We start from the raw sequence: 17969 nt of genomic DNA, 5'->3' as shown, positions 1-17969 counted from the left end.
AAACAAGTATGTTAACTACTTAAAGCTTGCAATAAATAAGTCTCTCTGGAAAGCCCTGCTTTAAAGTGCTACATTGTCCTGCATTTTGCTTCAGCTACCCCAGACTAACACGGCTACATTTCTATCACTATTCTACATGCAAGGCACTACATTTAGCCGTTTGGAATGGAAATCCATCAACCATACGAAGAAACTCGCACAGATACAGGCAGACATCATCTTTCTATCCAAGTGCAAGAAGATGGACATCGTACCCAAAGGACTGAAAGTGAACAATCCATTAAGATCAACATACTGCACTGACTACAGTGAAAGACTCTGCCTAGTCTTTAAAGTGCTACATGGTCCTGCTTTTTGCTTCTGCTTTCCATTGGATCTAAAAATCGAACCACGTGACAAGTGCAAACAAATAAGCAGCTATGTTTCCAGTAAACGTGGAAATGGTTAACGATGACCCTGGGCTGCCTCTGGGTGAGGATGGGTGGGGAAGGCAACTCGGTGCCCACCCCCCGCCCCTAAACACGGAACTACTAAAAGAGTCAGTTGCTAGGTGTTTCTCTGAATAGGCACATTTTAACACCCTTAGTTCCCAGGCTTTGTGGACACCGAAAAAGTCTGAAAATGTGACCGGGTCCCAACCTAAAGGCTGGGAAGTCAGAAGGTGAAGGGGGAGGGGGGCAGAGCGAATTTTAAAAACTTTTTTTGGACTCCCCCTCCCCCTTTAGACATGCTGAAAATGAACTCAGCCCCTCCGTGCAGGGGGGAGCCTGTAGCGCCCATTTAACGGGCTCCTGCTCCAGCTCTCTGCCTGGCTCCGGGGCTGATGGGAGCCGGGCGGGTCAGTGTCTGACAGGCCGGGGGGGGGGGGGGAGGTTGCAGCGAGGGGCGAGCAGGGAAGCGACGCGGAAACGGGCAGACACACGAACAGCCTGAGCCCCGCAGCGCCACCGGCATACCAGGGGCTGCCCGAGAGCCGGGCTCACCCCGCGCCGCTCGCCCAGACCCGCCGTGGGGAAGGGGAGCGGAGGCAGTTGGGGCCGAGCGCCCCGAAACCCGCCCCTGCCCGTGGGGCTGCCCCCCAAGTCACACCCGCCCCGAGCGGCGCTCCGCTCCCGGCAGCTCGGACCCAGCCCCGGGGAGAAGCAAACCCCCCCCCCGCGTTATCCCCACGTGATCCCCCGACACAGGGTGACCCCCTCAACAACGCGCCCCCCCCCACGCCGTCCAGCCCCTAGTTCCTCCCTGCCCCCCACAGCGCCCCCCCTGGCTCTGCGGCCGCCCCTCCTCTAGCCCCCAATACTCCCAGCCCGGGTCCCCCGCTCACCGGCCCCTCGGCAGCCATCCTATGGGACCGCGGGACCATCCTATGAGCGCGCAGCGCAGCCTGGCCCGACCGTATGAGCGCGCAGCAAGTACAGCTCAGCCCCTCCCCTCCTGAGCGCAGCCCAGCCACCGCGAATATGTCAGCGCCCACCGCAGACTTATCTGGCCCTCCCCTGGGGCGGGGCAGGCCCCGGCTGCTTCAGTGCAATAGAAATGAAAGGACTGGAGATGCCCATCTCCTAGAACTGGAAGGGAGGTTGACAGGTCATCAGTCCAGTCCCCTGCCTTCACAGCAGGACCAAGCACCATCCCCGACAGATTTTTGCCCCAAATCCCTAAGTGGCCTCCTCAAGGATTGAGCTCACAACCCTGGGTTTAGCAGGCCAAAGCTCAACCCACTGAGCTATCCCTTCCCCGGTGTGGGCAGGGTGAGGGGCACTGGCTGCAAAAGAACTATTGCGCTCGCTCAGTGCCCCCAAAACAGCGCCAAGTGGCAAACGCTCAGGAGCTGTCAACGCTACACGGGCCTGGCCACCGCCGCGAGAGAGTGTGTCCCCGCGCTGCAGTTTCCATTCGTGTAACCGACCCCCCCCAGCCTAGGCCCTGTAACCATCCCGCTGTGCTCACAGCAGCTCACCTGAGGGGCGCTGTGAGTAACAACGTGAGGCTGGGACCGACTCGGAGCCTGAGTTTTCCCTGCGCACCAGGTGCTGCGTGTGCCCTGGGACCTGCCTGTACTGGAGGGGGGCAGGGGTTGTTGCGCAGTGGGGTGGCCCTACATTGCAGTGACCACCACACACAGCAGTTTGGTATCACCTGCAAATTTTGCCACCTCACTGTTTACCCCTTTCTCTTGATCATATTTATGAATAAGTTGAATGGGACTGGTCCCAAGACTGACCCTTGGGGAACACCACTAGTTACCCCTCTCCACTCAGAAAATTTACCATTTATTCCCTTTGTTTCTTCTCTTTTAACCAGTTCTCAGTCCACAAAAGGATCTTCCCTCTTATCCCATGACAACTTAATTTACTTAAGAGCCTTTGGTGAGGGACCTTGTCAAAGGCTTTCTGTAAATCTAAGTACACTAGAGCCACTGGATCCCCCTAGTCCACATGTTTGTTGACCTACCCCTCCCCCCCAAAAAAAAAGTCTAGCAGATTAGAGGCAGGATTTCCCTTAACAGAAACCATGTTGACTTTCTCCAAACACATTATGTTCATCCATGTGTCTTACTATTTTATTCTTTACTATAGTTTCAGCTAATTTGCCTGGTACTGACGTTAGACTTACAGGTCTATAACTGCCAGGATCACCTCTAGAGCCCTTTTTAAATATTGGCATGACATTAGCTATCTTCCAATCATTAGGTACAGAAACGGACTGAAAGGATCGGCTACAAGCCACAATTAATAGCTCCCCACTTTACCATTTGATTCCTTTCAGAACTCTTGGGTGAAAGCCCTCTGGTCCTGGTGACTTGTTACTGTTAAGTGTGTCAATTTGTTCCAAAACCTCCTCTAATGACACCTCAATCTGGGATAATTCCTCAAATGTGTAACCTAAAAAGAATGGCTCAGGTTTGGGAATCTCCCCAATATCCTCAGCCGTGAAGAATCAAGTAAAAATTCATTTAGCTCAGTGGTCTCCAACCTTTTTACATCCAAGATCACTTTTAAAATCTCAGAACAAGTGAAGATCGGGCCCATCCTTCCCCCAAGATCCCACCCCTTCCTTGAAGTCCCACCCTCTCTATTCTCCTCCTCTCCATCACTTGCTATCCCCAGCTCTAATACGCTCTACACTGCCCCTTTTTTTCCCCCTCAGTTCTTCTGTGCAAAGAAGTTTTCCCAACATTTGGCCTGTCTAGAATGGACCAAATGTCAGGATAAACCCCTTCTTTCAGAATCCCCCTTGGGGTTACCGAAAGAGCATGTTTGCTCTTCCACTAAAAAAAGCGGAAGAACAAACCCATCCCTGGATGTGGAAGAGTTTTTCCCGGGATCTCTGGAATCCTGGAAAAACTCTGGCTCTGTGTGCTGCCCTTTTCTTTTCCCTGGTACATAGTTCCTGGAAGCTTCCCCTTCCTGGAGGCTTCCATCTGGAGAATGGGAGCAGCAAGAGGCCGCGTTACATGGTGCTGCAATGCAGAGTGAAAACAAGTGCCCTCCCAGCTCACTCCTGCCCCTTCCCCTGGGCCAGACTCCCTTCCCCTAGCCTGCTCCTGAACCCCACCTCCCACCCAGAACTCACCCCCTCCAACACTCCATCTCCTACACAGATCCTGCACCTCCATCCCTATCCCAGTCACTGGGGGCCCGATCCCACACACTCATTTTTGGCCCCACCTCACAGCCTGGGAGTGGGGGGCACAAAATCCACTAACCCTGAAATCTGGCCTGAGGCCTTGAACCGCAGAGCTCCCTTCCCACCCCCCACCATAGGGCTGGAGCACTAGGGGAGTGAGGTGTTCCAGTTGAGGGCCACATCAGTGAGGACTGGGGTTTTTCAGAGGGTGGTTCTCTTACTTGTGTGGTCCCCGACTGTTTTCTCTGTGGGTCAGTGACCCCCAACCCAGAAAAGGTTCCCCACCCCTGCCATAAAGACAATGTTGAAACCTTGTGTTGGACATCATCATTTTACTTGATTTAAAAATTAGCCTGGCCAGCAAGCTCCAATTGTGGCCCAGCCTCCATCTGTCTGCACTGTCATAACATTCCTGCACCCCACCACACCACAACCTTGAACCGCTCACACACCTGAGCCCACACTACACTGAACCCCTCATACTGCCACATCCCCAAACTCCTACACACTCACATGTCCAGTCCACTGCCCTAACACTCCTGCACGCCAACCCTGTGCCCAAATCAGCTGCCCTGAGCCCCTTGTGCTTCCCAACCCAGTCTCCTGTACCCCCACATCCGCAGCCCCCTGTAATCAGATTGACAGAAGACACCTGAATGCCTGCATGAAGATGGATTTGGCCAGTTATGATGTAAATTTCAAAGAAATTTGCAAAAAGATGCAGCAGCAGCAGCCCCATTAAATAGTCAGTGAGGACAATGGCTCATTTATGTCATTATTAGTCATCATGTCAATTATCAATACTATTACATTGTATATTTTCAGTCATGCAAACGGACATTCTTATACGGCTCTGTTAACCACGTGTTCTGAATTTTTGGGTAGTTTGGCTCTGTGGCTTGATAAGGTTGCCAACCCCTGTACCAGAGGATATGAGCAGCTTCACCATCACCTTGTATCTCAAGAGCAGGGTAAACTTCCTCAGCCTGCCCTAATATAAACAGACAGCCCAGCATCAAAAGGTAAAAGCCCATTTCAAGAAATACAGAAAGGATCTTTCCACCGTGACAAGAGTGACAGTCAAGAGAACAGAGCTCAAACCAACTAACCACTGGAAACAGGCCAAAACCACCAACCTAAATGCCCAGGAAAAGCCCTGCAGACTTTATGAAGACTATTAAGGACTTCACAACAGTGACTGATTTTACATGGGAGCCACCCAGCTCCTGTGATGGCTGCCAAACCTTCCCTTTCATAATTCCACCATTAAAGGAATGACCCACAGCAGTAACTCTTCCATCTACCCTACTGCCCCCAAGTCAAGACAACCCAAATCAGCCAACCAGGCCCTAAACCCTGAACATGGAGCTTTCACCCCATAACACAAAGCTGGGCCAGAGACACTGGGAAGACCAGTAGGAGCTTGGCTATAATTTTTATATAGAAAAACCCCAAACAACATGGTGAGATGCATCACTACATAACACTGAAGTAAAACAAGCTCTTAGCCTTCTGGGGAGACAAAGGAAAATGGCCCGGTTTATATGGTGGATGGGCAGCAACACAAAACCTCAAAGACAGAACCCCTCGACACTTCCCATAGCAGCACGAAATGTTGCATCCGAAACGCCAACTAGCCACAAGTTACCACACACTGGCCTCTGTAAGGCCCTTACCTGGCCTGGCATCAGGTGATCCTGTTCCTCAATTTACTAGTTTCCCTCAGCAGTTCTGCAGTAAATTCTGATTAGCTCTTCACAGTCACTGCACGAACACGTGTCCTCCCTCTTCCAGGGTAAGCAAATGGAAATGAAACTCCACGAGCTCTTCACCCTTCCTGGGTCACAATCCTCATCCCAGCTTCTCCCCTTGGTTCTGGGGCTCACAAAGTCCATAATCCCCAGTCCAGGGTCTGTGTGTCGCCTTCTTCCCAAGATGCAGGGGACAAGGAGACAGTGCAGGGCTGGTGTCGTTTCCTGTGGGTCCTGCTCCTGCACCTCCCACCCTGCACTCTGCCCCTCTTGCCCCATGTAGATTCCTTGATGGAGTTGTCTTGATGGGGGTCCTCCAACAGCAGGCCATGGGGTTAACACTCCAACAAGATGCATGGGGCAGAGCCCAGAGCATGATCACTCCGACAGATGTTTCTGTGTCGCTGACTCTCAGGCTATAATTCCAAACTTGTCTTCCCAAGGACTCAACCCTAAAAAAAAAAGAAAGAAAAAGAAAAGACGCAATCTGTGATGGTAACACGAAAACAGGAGCCAGGGCCCTAATCGGGGCCTTTATCTGGACCTGATCAATTCCACTCACAGACTCACTCCTGATGTCTCATTACTTGGACAGATGCACGGTTCTAGCCAGGAGAGCTTCAACTTTTCCAGATCAGGCCTCCAACCCACAAGACCTGCCAGCTCGTTGGGACCCCACTCTCGTTTAGGGCAGTACGAATGCAACCGTTTGACACCCAATCTAAACCCTCCAAGGCTGAGAGCCCCTAAACTTTAAGACCAGCTGTAGCTTCTCATTGTGCTCATAGCTACTCATGGAGAGAGGAAACCAAAGCTGGAAAATTCCTTGCAACTGGGGAACCCCTCTCTCTCTACTAGAGAGACAGACACATGGGATCAAACAGCCCTTCAGATTGTGGGTCAGGCACCTAAATATCACTGAGGAGTTGGGCCTTGCTCCCACCCAGCTCCTGAGTTTATAGATTTCTCAGAGCATCAAAGAACAGGGGAGCTACAAAGTGATCTTGTAACCTTTCCCAGAACAGCTTGGCCTGCATCCCCAGGGGTCACTTGGAAGGAAAACTGCTCACCTGATTCACATCTGATTCTAGGGTTGCCAGATGGTTGAACCAAAAATACCGAACACCCCACCCCCCTCAAAAAAACACCAGGAAAAAAAATGTTGAAGAAAAATAAGCGGGGAGGAGACCAAAGTTGTTGAGAGAAAAAGAAAAAGATTCCAAGACTTATTAAGTAATAAAATAAAATAAAAATAAAATAAACAGCAGCATTAAAACAGCACGGTCCTTTTCAGAGTGAGTGCACTCAGAATAGGGATAGGAACAGGGGAGTGATTGAGCACCAAGACCCAGGGGAGGCATTGCTTCCCCTTGGTCTTCTTGCCTGCAGCTATTTTGTGTTCTTAGAACCTAGCTTCCATGCGGAACCAGGTAAGCATGAGGTCTGGGGGCAGGGGTCTGGAGGGGACCTTGGTGGAAGGGGAGGAGAGGCGGGAGGAGACTGGGCACTGAGTGTTTGTAGGGTTGCCAGGTGTCCAGTATTTTCACCTCCTGGCCGGGGGGGGGGGGGGGGGGGGGGAGAATACCGGACATTTCAGGTGTCTGGTATTTTCTGAATTTTTTTCCGGACAGCAGGTGAAAAATACCGGACTGTCCAGGTCAGTACTGGGCACCTGGCAATCCTATCTGATTCTGTGATTCCTGACCTCTCCCTAGCTAATGATGGGCAGCCGAATCCTCCTTCGTCGTCAGATAAACCAGTTGTCGTTACCTGGGGCCAATGGTGAGCTGGTCGCTTGCGCTGGACCTGAGGGGAGAGAGCAGAAAGATCCTCTAAAAAACCAACAGTAACCTAATGGGAGCCAAGGCTGGGAACGGTGAGTTTGCTCCAGGAAGGTTAGCGACTGAATAATACTTATCTGATCAGTCAGCGCGCAGGGAGACTGTCCGTAGACCCAGGGAATGTTCCTGCAAAGGAAGCAACAGAACATTATTAAGCAAAGCGCAGATTGTAAAGCTGACAGGGCCCATCACAAGCAGCTAATCTGACCTCCTGCCCATCACAGAATCTCCCACACCCGCCCCTGTGATCCAGTCAGACAATAAACTGGAAGGATTGTAGGATTTTGGATGCCACCTGGAATCAAGGGCTATTTGCTTCAAGGTGCTGCACATGAAGTAACTGTATCCCCCAAACCAGGCATGTCAAAGGTGTTTGGAGGGCTGCATGTGGCCCAATCAACATTTTTTGTGGCCCGCCAGGACATTTTAATAAAAGAATGAAGTTCAGGTTGCTCAGAGCACATGGCAGAGTGCCTGCTCACAGCGCCGCAGCAACTGCTCACAGTCAGCCAGGCTGCTCTGCGCACATGCTCACAGGAAGATTAGTGTTCACCGGGGCTGTAATGCCAGATGGGTCACCCAGGCACTGCTGCAATAGGGATTGTGATGTTTCTAAATCCCCAGACTGCTGGGAAAGTCTCACTCCCTGTTGCCACCTCTGATGTTAGGAGAGTTGGTGTTTTCCAGAGCCCAGCTCCTGAGGGCAAACAATCAGGGCAGAATCAGAGTTTTCATTTGTTTTAATGAAGGAATGTTTCCAGCCTTTGCGGATGCAGAGACACGTCTGAAAATGTGCCCCGGTTCCACCCTAGAGACTCAGAAGATGAAGAGGGGAAATATTTTAAATCATCTTCTGAGCCCTGACTCATCTCGGAAGGTTTAAAATGAGCAGCAGGGAAAGGGAGGCTCAGAGCCTCTGTGGCGGGGGCGTGGGAAGCCTGTAGCGCACACTTAACGGGCTCCAGCCTCTACTCCAGCTCTCCGCCTGGCTCCGGGGCTGATCGGAGCTGGGCGGATCAGTGTCTCAGGCCGGGGCGGGAGGAGGCTGCAGCCAGAGGGCCGGGCAGGGAGCTGAGATCCGCGCACCCGCCTGTCTCACTCCCCGCCAGAACCCGGCTGCGGCTCCCGGTCCCCGCCCCACAGCGGCCTCTGCCGGGCCCAGGCAGAACTGCAGCCCCGCGCCCCGTGTGTGCAACATAAGAGACGGGCTGTGGCCGCAGCAGGAAACTGCCGGAGAAACCACAGAGCGAAACAGCAGCGCCGCCGTGTTTTACTGACACTGGTTCAGTTCTGCCCTGGCTCACCCGGGGCTCCCATTGCTGGAGCGGCAGCCCCAGGGCAGCGCGTTCGCCCCCGCTCGCCCGGACCCAGCTCGGAGCGGCGCCCAGCCCGCCGCGGGGGGAGCAAAAGGCGCCCCGAAACCCGCCCCCCCCGTACAGCCCCAGCCCCCGGGCGCTGTGTGCGTGTCGCTCCCTCCCTTCCCCCTGCCCGTGGGGCTGCCCCCCAGTCACGCCCGCCCCAAGCGGAGCTCTGCTCCTGGCAGCTCAGGACCGGCCCCGGGGAGAAGCAAATCCCCCCCCCCCCCGCGAGTATCCAGGGGTCCGCGTGATCCCCGACATGGGGTGACCCCTCCCCCGCGCGTCTCCCAGCCCCTAGTTCCTCCCCTGCCCCCCAGAGCGCCCCGCAGCCCGGCTCTGAGCGCGGCGAGTCCCGTCCCCTCCCGCCCCCCAACCCGGGTCCCCCAGCGCTCACCAGCCCCTCGGCAGCGCGGAGCGGACCCTGCACCCAGCTGAGCCCGGCGCGCGGCTCCTGCGGCTCGGAGACTCCCCAGTTAGCTACGGACCTGGACCGGGGGGCGGGGGGTGGAGCTGCTGCTGCCTGTCAGCAGGGGCGGGACTCGCCTGTTTCTGCTCCCGGCTCAGACCCGCCTCTCGCGATGGTGCCGCGGCCGCCGGTCGGGGGGTGTCAAGGGAGCCCAGCAGGCGCTTCGTGCGTCACTGTAGCCGCCCACAGGCCGGGCTGCGGGGCTGTCACTGCCCGGGGAGGAAGGGGGGCGGATGCAGTTTCTGTGGCTGGGAGATGGTTTGACAGTCAGGGGGCGTTGCAGCGAGACACACTGCTACAGGGGCGGGGGTGTGCCAAGAAGCGGGGGGGAACTGCCCAGGGCTGTTCACTAGGAGCCAGAAAACGCAAGAAGGAAGGAAGGTCACAAATAACATGGAGCCAAATGTAGCTCTATGCAGAGTGACTCTGGTCCCACCCCAGCCTGGCGCCCCCTAGTGTGACCCCCGGGCGCAACTGCCCCCCCCCCCCCACGCCTCTGCCGGGAGCCCAAAACATGCGGCTGCATCCTCCGCCCAACCTGGCCCAGGCCTTGGGGGACCAGGTGCCGCATGGGCTCTCCAGGAGCCTGGAGCACCCTGGCAGCCATGCTGAGCCCTGGGATTTTTTCCCCACAGCCCATACTTTGGGAAATGCTGTTCTAGGGAATAACCGGGGACAGACATAAAGGCAGCAGAGATGCTGTATATCCCTATTAAGGCCTGGGCAGATTGACTGCTCTGAACGGAGGTGAGCAGACACCCAATGTGCAGCAAAGCAGGAGATGCCTAAGGGCAGCAGTTCAGTGTTTGTGTGTGAAGAACTGAGCTCTAATAAAGTGGAGATGAGCAGAGATGTTGGGGGAGAGGAGGCTGGGACTGCCCCGGAGTCTGTTATTTACATGTACTAAGAAGTTCATGAGGTGAGATGTAAGAAATTGTACTTACATTGGTGGGTGCTTTGCACTGAGGAGGAGGCACAGTGTAGTGATCTAAGCACAGGGCCGCTTTCTGCTCCGTCTGCTTTTATACCTTCACCTCTGGCGTTAAAGACCCGTGCACAGCCCTGGCCCACACTGGAGCATGGATCTTGGGGAAGAGGAATAGGTGAATGGATGAGGTGACTTTGCAGTAGAATCTCTACTCCTTCTTTCATCCCCATGCACCAGGAGGGAAGTTTCCATGGGTACTAAGGGACACGAAGTCAGTAGTATTGCTATGAGCACATGCACACCCCCACTACAGAAACTGAAACTGGGAAGGTACAATGTGTGATTTTATAACTGAAACTGTGACTTTATAACTACTCGTAGTTCCAGAACACCAAGGCTGTTTTCTTCATGCAGCACTAAGATCAGGATTTCCAGAAGGGTTCAGTACCCATAACAAAGGGCTCAGCTTCCCTTGCGCACAAAGGTGAATCCCCTCCCCCCTTTGTCTCGTCTTCCCTTTTGAAAAGCTTTCCCCTTTCCGGCTAGCTTCGCGTCTCACTGGTCTGCTGGGGGGAAGCAGCTAGTGCGGGGTTGCCTCACCCCGTTTGTAAGTAGGGATCCAATGTAAGTCGGATCCATGTAACCCGGGGACTGCCTGTATTTACAATATTTTTATCCCACCTCTCTAAGGGTATGTCTACACTACAAAGTTAATTCGAACTAACAGACGTTAGTTTGAATTAACTTTCATAGGCGCTACACAGGCAAACTGCTAGTTCGAACTTAATTCGAACTAGCGGAGCATTTAATTCGAACTAGGTAAACCTCATTCTACGGGGACTAATGCCTAGTTCGAATTAAGTAGTTCGAATTAAGGGCTGTGTAGCCACTTAATTCAAACTAGTGGGAGGCTAGCCCTCCCCAGCTTGCCCTGGTGGCCACTCTGGGCACAACCAGGGAAACTTGTCTGCCCCCCTCCTGGCCCTGGAACCCTTAAAGGGCCACGGTCTGGCAATGGTGCCCGTGCCAGGTGCAAGCCTGTCAGCACCCAGCCAGCAGACCCTGCACCTGGCACGGCTCGAGCCAGCCACCCGCTGCCACCCAGCCCTCTGCCTCTTCCCGGGACCAGGCTGGCAACTCCCAGGAGACTGCTCAGGGCCGCAAGAGGCACCTGCCTGGTCTAGTGCGGAGGTCGTGGACCTCATCCAGGTTTGGGGGAGCCTCCAACGTCCACGTCCTCTGCACTAGGCACAGGAAAGTGGCTGTCTAGGGCAGCATAGCTGCCAGCCTGGCCACCCAGGAGCAGGTTTGCATGAAAATCAAGGTGATCCAGTGAGACCCCCCGGCCCTGAGCTTAGAATTGCCGTACTGGGTCAGACCAAAGGTCCATCTAGCCCAGGAGCCTGTCTGTCAACAGCAGCCAACACTAGGTACCCTGGAGGGGATGGACCGAAGACAATGACCAAGCCATTTGTCTCATGCTATCCATCTCCAGCCTTCCACAAACAGAGGCCAGGGACACCATTTCTACCCCCCTGGCTAATACCACTCCATGGACCCAACCTCCATGACTTTATCTAACTTCTCTTTAAACTCTGTTATAGTTCTAGCCTTCACAGCCTCCTGTGGCAAGGAGTTCCACAGGTTGGATATTTGCTTTGTGAAGAAGAACTTTCTGTTATTAGTTTGAAGCCTGCTACCCATTCATTTCATTTGGTGTCCTCTAGTCCTTATATTATGGGAACTAATGAAGAACTTTTCTTTATGCACCCTCCCATACCACTCATGATTTTATAGACCTCTATCATATCCCCCCTCAGTCTCTTCTTTTCTAATCTGAAAAGTCCCAGTGTCTTTAGCCTCTCTTCATATGGGTCCTGTTCCAAATCCCTGATCATTTTAGTTGCCCTCCCCTCTCCCACCCTCTCTCTTCTCCTCTCCCACCTCCTTTTCCCAGTCTCCCCGAGTTTTGTTCAATAAAGAGAGTTTCTATTTTTGAACACGTGTCCTTTATTTTTTACATCAGGAAGGGGGTCTAGGGAGGGGCAAGTGGAAGGAGGTGAGGGAGGAATGGGGTACGAGCCCCTGATGGGTAGGACTAGGGTGGCTCTGCGATCTCCTCGGGATGGAACCTCCCTGCAGCCCCCTGATTAACCCCCCCAGATGGCAGCCTGCGGCAAGTGCAGCCGGGCTGATGGCCGAGTGCTGTGACGTGCCGAGTGTGGGCACTCAGGGCACTCCAAGTCAGGACTGCTTTGCTGTCCCTCATCGAGGTAGACAAGCAAGCGGGGAACCCTGAGAACTGTCTGTCCGGGGTGGGGGTCGGGTCCCTTTAAGCACAGCCCTCGGCTAGTCTGAGACAGCAACTCCACGTTCTAAGTCCGTGATCACCAACCCGTCGATCGCGATCGACTGGTTGATCGCAATGCCTTGACCAGTCGATTGAGAGGCGTTTGAGACCTCCCACCCCTCATTCTCCCCCCACTCCCGAGAAGCCCCACTACCTACCTCCAGCATAGTGCCGGCTTCTCCGGGGTGGACGGAAGTCCTTCCTGCAGCTTCATGCCACTTCCGGAGATTCTGGAAGTGCGCTGGTTGCTCCCCTCCCACAGCTGTTTAGCGTCCCGGGCATGCGATAGTGGGTGTTGTCCCCGGAGGAGGAGCGCGGCACTGGCGGCTTCCCTGCAGCACCGTGACAGCAGGACTCAGGAGGGGTGAGTCAAGCACAGGGATTTTGTCTGTGCTGCGGGAGGGGGGTTTGGCCGGCTTTCCTGTGCAGAGGACTCTCTGCCCCCACTCTCCTCCTGTTCCCTCTCCCCTGTTCCCTCTCCCCCGTCGCATAAACCTGTCCCCACTGGTCCCCTGTTCCCTCTCCCCGGCTGCAGAAACCTGTCTCAACTGGCCCCCCATTACCTCTCCCCTCCTGGCCCCCTGTTCTATCTCCCCTCTCCCATTCTCTCTCCCCTCTCGCCAGCTACAGAAACCTGTCCCCGGTACTATATCCCCTGCTCCCTCCAACACAGTTGGGGCCACACTAGTGAAGCTTGGTGGGAGGAGGGGGGGTTGGAAGAGGGTTTTTTTGCATCTCACTTGTGTGGCCCCAACTGACTTTTCCGTGGGTCAGTGACCTCTGACTCAAAACAGGTTCCCTGCCCTTCTCAGAAATAAAGACAACATAGAAACTTTTTGTTTGACATAGTATTTTATTTAAAAATGAAGCCTTGCCAACAAACCCCCAATTGGGGCCAAGCCCCCATCTGGCCACAGCATCATTGCACTCTCCTCTCCCCCAGACCCTACATCTGAAAATCAGTTGTACACTGATCAAAACAAATTATTTTCCTAATATGAAAGTGAAAATCTATGATTAATATTCTTTTAGAACGTGGTGACTTCTATCAATATGGGAAAGAGATCAAGAGACATTGGTAGAAAGTACCCAAGTGGGAGTAAGAAAAGAGCCATATACAAGGCAAAGGCAGTTGAAACACAGAAGCAAAAGGGTGCTTTAAACAAGTATTTCAGCAGATCTGCTTCTACTGTTGAGCCAGAAGAGCTCAGTGAAGATGCAGATATGATTGAAAATTCTCCAATCGAACATATGACACAGAGAGAGAACAACAGCAGTGACGAAGAATTTGAAGAGCCAAAATCAGTCTGAAGCAGACACTCAAGACAGTCACCGTGAAGAGAAGACTACAAAAAGGGTTATAACTGATGCTGAAGGTACTGAGGGTCAGGAATGCTTTTCTGATAATGGAGATGAGAGTGGCTTAGATCCAGAGCAGAAAGGCAACTTCAACTCTGCTGACAGATAGAAATATCTGATGATCCTGCAACTTGGCCAGAATACATTAGCCAGCAAATCAGGGAGTATTTAGTAAAACAAGGGCCACCTAAAATTGCTGTAGAAGATTTCCCTAAAAATAAGATTGGGAAACACTTCTCAAAGTTTCACTGAAAAAGGAAACTTTCAAATGGTGAAATTGTAGCTCGTCCACGGGTGATATATTCAGTGTCAGCTGACAAGATCTTTTGTTATTAGTGTAAGATTTTTTTGCTCTAATGTGACAAGTTCATTAGCATCTAATGGTTTTAATGACTGGTCTAATATTCATACAAGATTGGCAGAGCACGAAAACTCAAAAGGACTGGAAGCATTAAAGCCAATTCTTCCATCTGACTGTAGAAACCCCCTAAAAATGCTTCAATTTCTTGCATATAATAACCGATCAACAGAATTCCCAAATTTATTTATAGCAATTCGAATCTTACTGACTATTCCAGTAACTGTAGCCTCAGGAGAGAGGCGCTTCTCGAAGCTAAATCTAATTAAAACATATCTGCAATCAATAATGCAGGAAGACCGATTAAACAGTTTGGCAATCATATCAATTGAATGCGAAGTAATGCAGAGCTTAGAGTTAGGCAATATACTGAAAGATTTTGCTGAATAAAAAGGAAGGGAGATAAAGTTTTAAAAACATACAGGTGAGGTGTACAATAAAGTCCCGCTTAACCAACTTGAGATGTATAATCTATGAGGCAATGTATTGAAACTTTTGTGTGGCGTGTGGGGCTTTTTTTTCAACAAAAAATCCTGGGGGCCGGAGCCCCATCAAAACTGTTCGAATTGAGCCCTGCACTTCCTAAAGCCGGTGCTGCACCGGCCCTGGCCCGGCCTGAGAGAGGCTCTACTGGCGTACTAGCGCCTGCGGGGAGCAGTGGACATCCGTCCAGCGCAGAGGCGGGTCTGAGCCAGGAGCGATGCCCTGCGAGTCTCCCCCCAGCGGAAAAGCAGCAGCAGCGCTACCCCCTCTGCACAGAAGCTCCCCAAACCTAGAAGGTTAGAAGCGACGCTGGTGCGTTTCCAACCCGTCTCTTGGCCCGCAGGACCCGCGCCGGGCTCAGGCTGGGTGCAGGGTCCGCTCCGCGCTGCCGAGGGGCTGGGGAGCGCTGGGGGACCCGGCTTGGGGGGCAGGAGGGAAGCGGGACTCGTCGCTCACAGAGCTGGGCTGGAAGACGCGCGGGGGGCTGGGGCAGGGCAGACGGGGGTGGAGGGATCACGCGGACCCCTGGATTACGGGGGGGGGGATTTGCTTCTCCCCGGGGCTGGACCCGAACTGCCGGGAGCAGAGCTCCGCTTGGGGCGGCCGTGACTGGGGGGCAGCCCCACGGGCAGGGGGAAGGGAGGGAGCGACACGCACACAGCGCCCGGGGGCTGTACGGGGGGGGGGGTTCGGGGCGCCCTTTGCTCCCCCCGCGGCGGGCTGGGCGCCGCTCCGAGCCGGGTCCGGGCGAGCGGGGGCGAACGCGCTGCCGCTCCAGCAATGGGAGCCCGGGTGAGCCAGGGCAGAACTGAACCAGTGCCAGTAAAACACGGCGGCGCTGCTGTTTCGCTCTGTGGTTTCTCCGGCAGTTTCCTGCTGCGGCCACAGCCCGTCTCTTACTCTGCACACACGGGGCGCGGGGCTGCAGTTCTGCCCGGGCCCGGCAGAGGCCGCTGTGGGGCGGGGACCGGGAGCCGCAGCCGGGTTCTGGCGGGGAGTGAGACAGGCGGGTGCGCGGATCTCAGCTCCCTGCCCGGCCCTCTGGCTGCAGCCTCCTCCCGCCCCGGCCTGAGACACCGAACCGCCCAGCTCCGATCAGCCCCGGAGCCAGGCGGAGAGCTGGAGTAGAGGCTGGAGCCCGTTAAATGTGCGCTACAGGCTTCCCACGCCCCCTCCACAGAGGCTCTGAGCCTCCCTTTCTCTGCTGCTCATTTTAAACCTTCCGAAATGAGTCAGGGCTCAGAAGATGATTTAAAATATTTCCCTCTTCATCTTCTGAGTTCATCTCCTGAGTTTGCATTACTAAGAGCGACTGTAAGGCTCAGGCTGCCAATCGGTGCTTCTCCAGACTATTCATGGTTTGCGGCAGGCATGTCAAACTCAAAGCCTACTGAAGGCCGCATAAACAAAAACTGATAGCTTTCAGGGACACCTAGGGTTTGTCAAACAAAAACAAACAAATCCAAAACACATTTAAGGTGTGAGGCAGAATGCACCAATAATGGATACCTGGTTTTTAGGTATATTTTGTAATACAGGTAGTCTCCGAGTTACGCGGATCCGACTTATGTCGGATCCGCAGTTACGAACGGGGATTTTCTCGCCTCGGAGGACTCGAGCGGCGGGACGCCTGGTCCCCCCGCCCGCCTCCTCCGGGGCGAGAAAAGCTGTTCCCCGTCTCCCTGGTCTGCTGCGGGAGCCAGCAGACCAGGGAGACGGGCAGCAAAGCGGCGCAGGACCCGGGGCCGGACCCGCGGCCGCTTCCAGATCAGCTGGAAGTGCCGCGGGTCGGGCCGGGTCCTGAGCGGCTTTGCTCAGCGCCTCCCTGGTCTGCTGAGGGGGGGACGCAGCTAGTGCCCCCCCCCAGCAGACCAGGGAGATGTGGAGCAAAGCCCGGGGCCTGTGGTAGAGCAGGTGGGGTGCTGCCAGTTGGTCCCGCAGCACCGCTCCTTGGCGCTACTGGACCAACCCGGCAGCACCCCAGCTGCTCAGCCCCAGGAGTCCTGATTCAGCCGCTGCTGATCAGTTTCAGCAGTGGCTGAATCAGGATGCCTGGGGCAGAGCAGCTAGGGTGCTGCTGGGTTGGTCCAGTAGCGCCGAGGAGCAGCCGCGCTACTGGACTAACCCAGCAGCACCCGAGCTGCTCTACCCCAGGTGTCCCCAAGTTAGCCGCTGCTGAAACTGACCAGCGGCTGACTACAGGAAGCCCGAGGCAGAGTTGCTCTGCCCCAGGCTTCCTGGAATCAGCTGCTGATCAGTTTCAGCAGCAGCTGACTTGGGGACGCCTGGGGTTCTTAAGTTGAATCTGTATGTAAGTCAGAACTGGTGTCCAGATTCAGCGGCTGAATCTGGATGCCAGTTCCGACTTACATACAGATTCAACTTAAGAACAAACCTACAGTCCCTATCTTGTACGTAACCCGGGGACTGCCTGTATTATAATAATTAGATGTGTAAAATTGTTATTTGTATTTATTTTAAACCTTTAAATTAATTTTACAAAATTAATTTAAATATAAATGTAAGGTACTTTTAATTTTTTATATGATAACTTGTTTTGTTGAAATAAAAACAAGTACAGAGCATGGTTAATCAAATAGAACAGGCTTCTGAAAATTTCAGGTACATTGTAAGTTTGAGATTTTGCATAGATATTATTCATGTAATTGCAAAAAATTGACATTTGATATAAAATTAGTATGCATTTTTGATTATTTAGGAATATATTTTTTTTAATTTAACAAAATATCCCCTTCCTCTCCCCCAGAGCCAGGCACTCCCATCCCTCCATTGTATCCCAATCCCCATCCACTCCCCCAAAGCCAGGCCCTTCCAACCTAATGCCCTCCCCTCCCCTCCCCCGCCAAGCTAGGCACTCCCAAATTCCCCCTCTCCGCCCCAACCCCCTAACTCCTGGGTCTCAGAGTCGATGTTGCTGCCTGAGATGCTGGAGCAGCGTGAGCACAGTTCCCAGCGTAGAGCGCCCAGCTGTCCATGAGCACATGCTCTGAGTGTCCTGGCCTGCTGTGAGCACCTGCTGGAGCACCCAATGTAGAGCGCCCAACCAGCTGTGAGCATGTGCGCAGAGCAGCCTGGCTGACTGAGCAGTTGCTGCGGTGCTGTAAGCTGGCACTCTGCCACGTGCTCTGAGCAGCCTGCACTTCATTCTTTTATAAAAATGTTCTGGAGGGCCACAAAAAATGTTGATTGGACCACATGCAGCCCTCCAAACATCTTTGACATGCCTGGTTTGGGGGATACAATTACTTCATGTGCAGCACCTTGAAGCAAATAGCCCTTGATTCCAGGTGGCATCCAAAATCCTAGACTCCTTCCAGTTTATTGTCTGACTGGATCACAGGGGCGGGTGTGGGAGGTTCTGTGATGGGCAGGTGGTCAGATTAGCTGCTTGTGATGGGCCCTGTCAGCTTTACAATCTGCGCTT

At 53.7% G+C, this 17969-nt stretch overlaps 1 protein-coding gene across 1 annotated transcript in view; it reads right to left on the bottom strand.

Annotated features, from left to right (window-relative positions):
- LOC149522187 (C-type lectin domain family 2 member G-like) overlaps positions 1–17969 on the bottom strand; it is an 86021-nt gene that overhangs the window by 17027 nt on the left and 51025 nt on the right. The window lies entirely within an intron of this gene.

This window comes from Pelodiscus sinensis, chromosome 19, assembly GCF_052426305.1.
Source record: "Pelodiscus sinensis isolate ZL-2025 chromosome 19, ASM5242630v1, whole genome shotgun sequence".
NCBI classification, from domain to species: domain Eukaryota; kingdom Metazoa; phylum Chordata; order Testudines; family Trionychidae; genus Pelodiscus; species Pelodiscus sinensis.
This window is presented reverse-complemented; position numbering and strand designations above follow the sequence as displayed.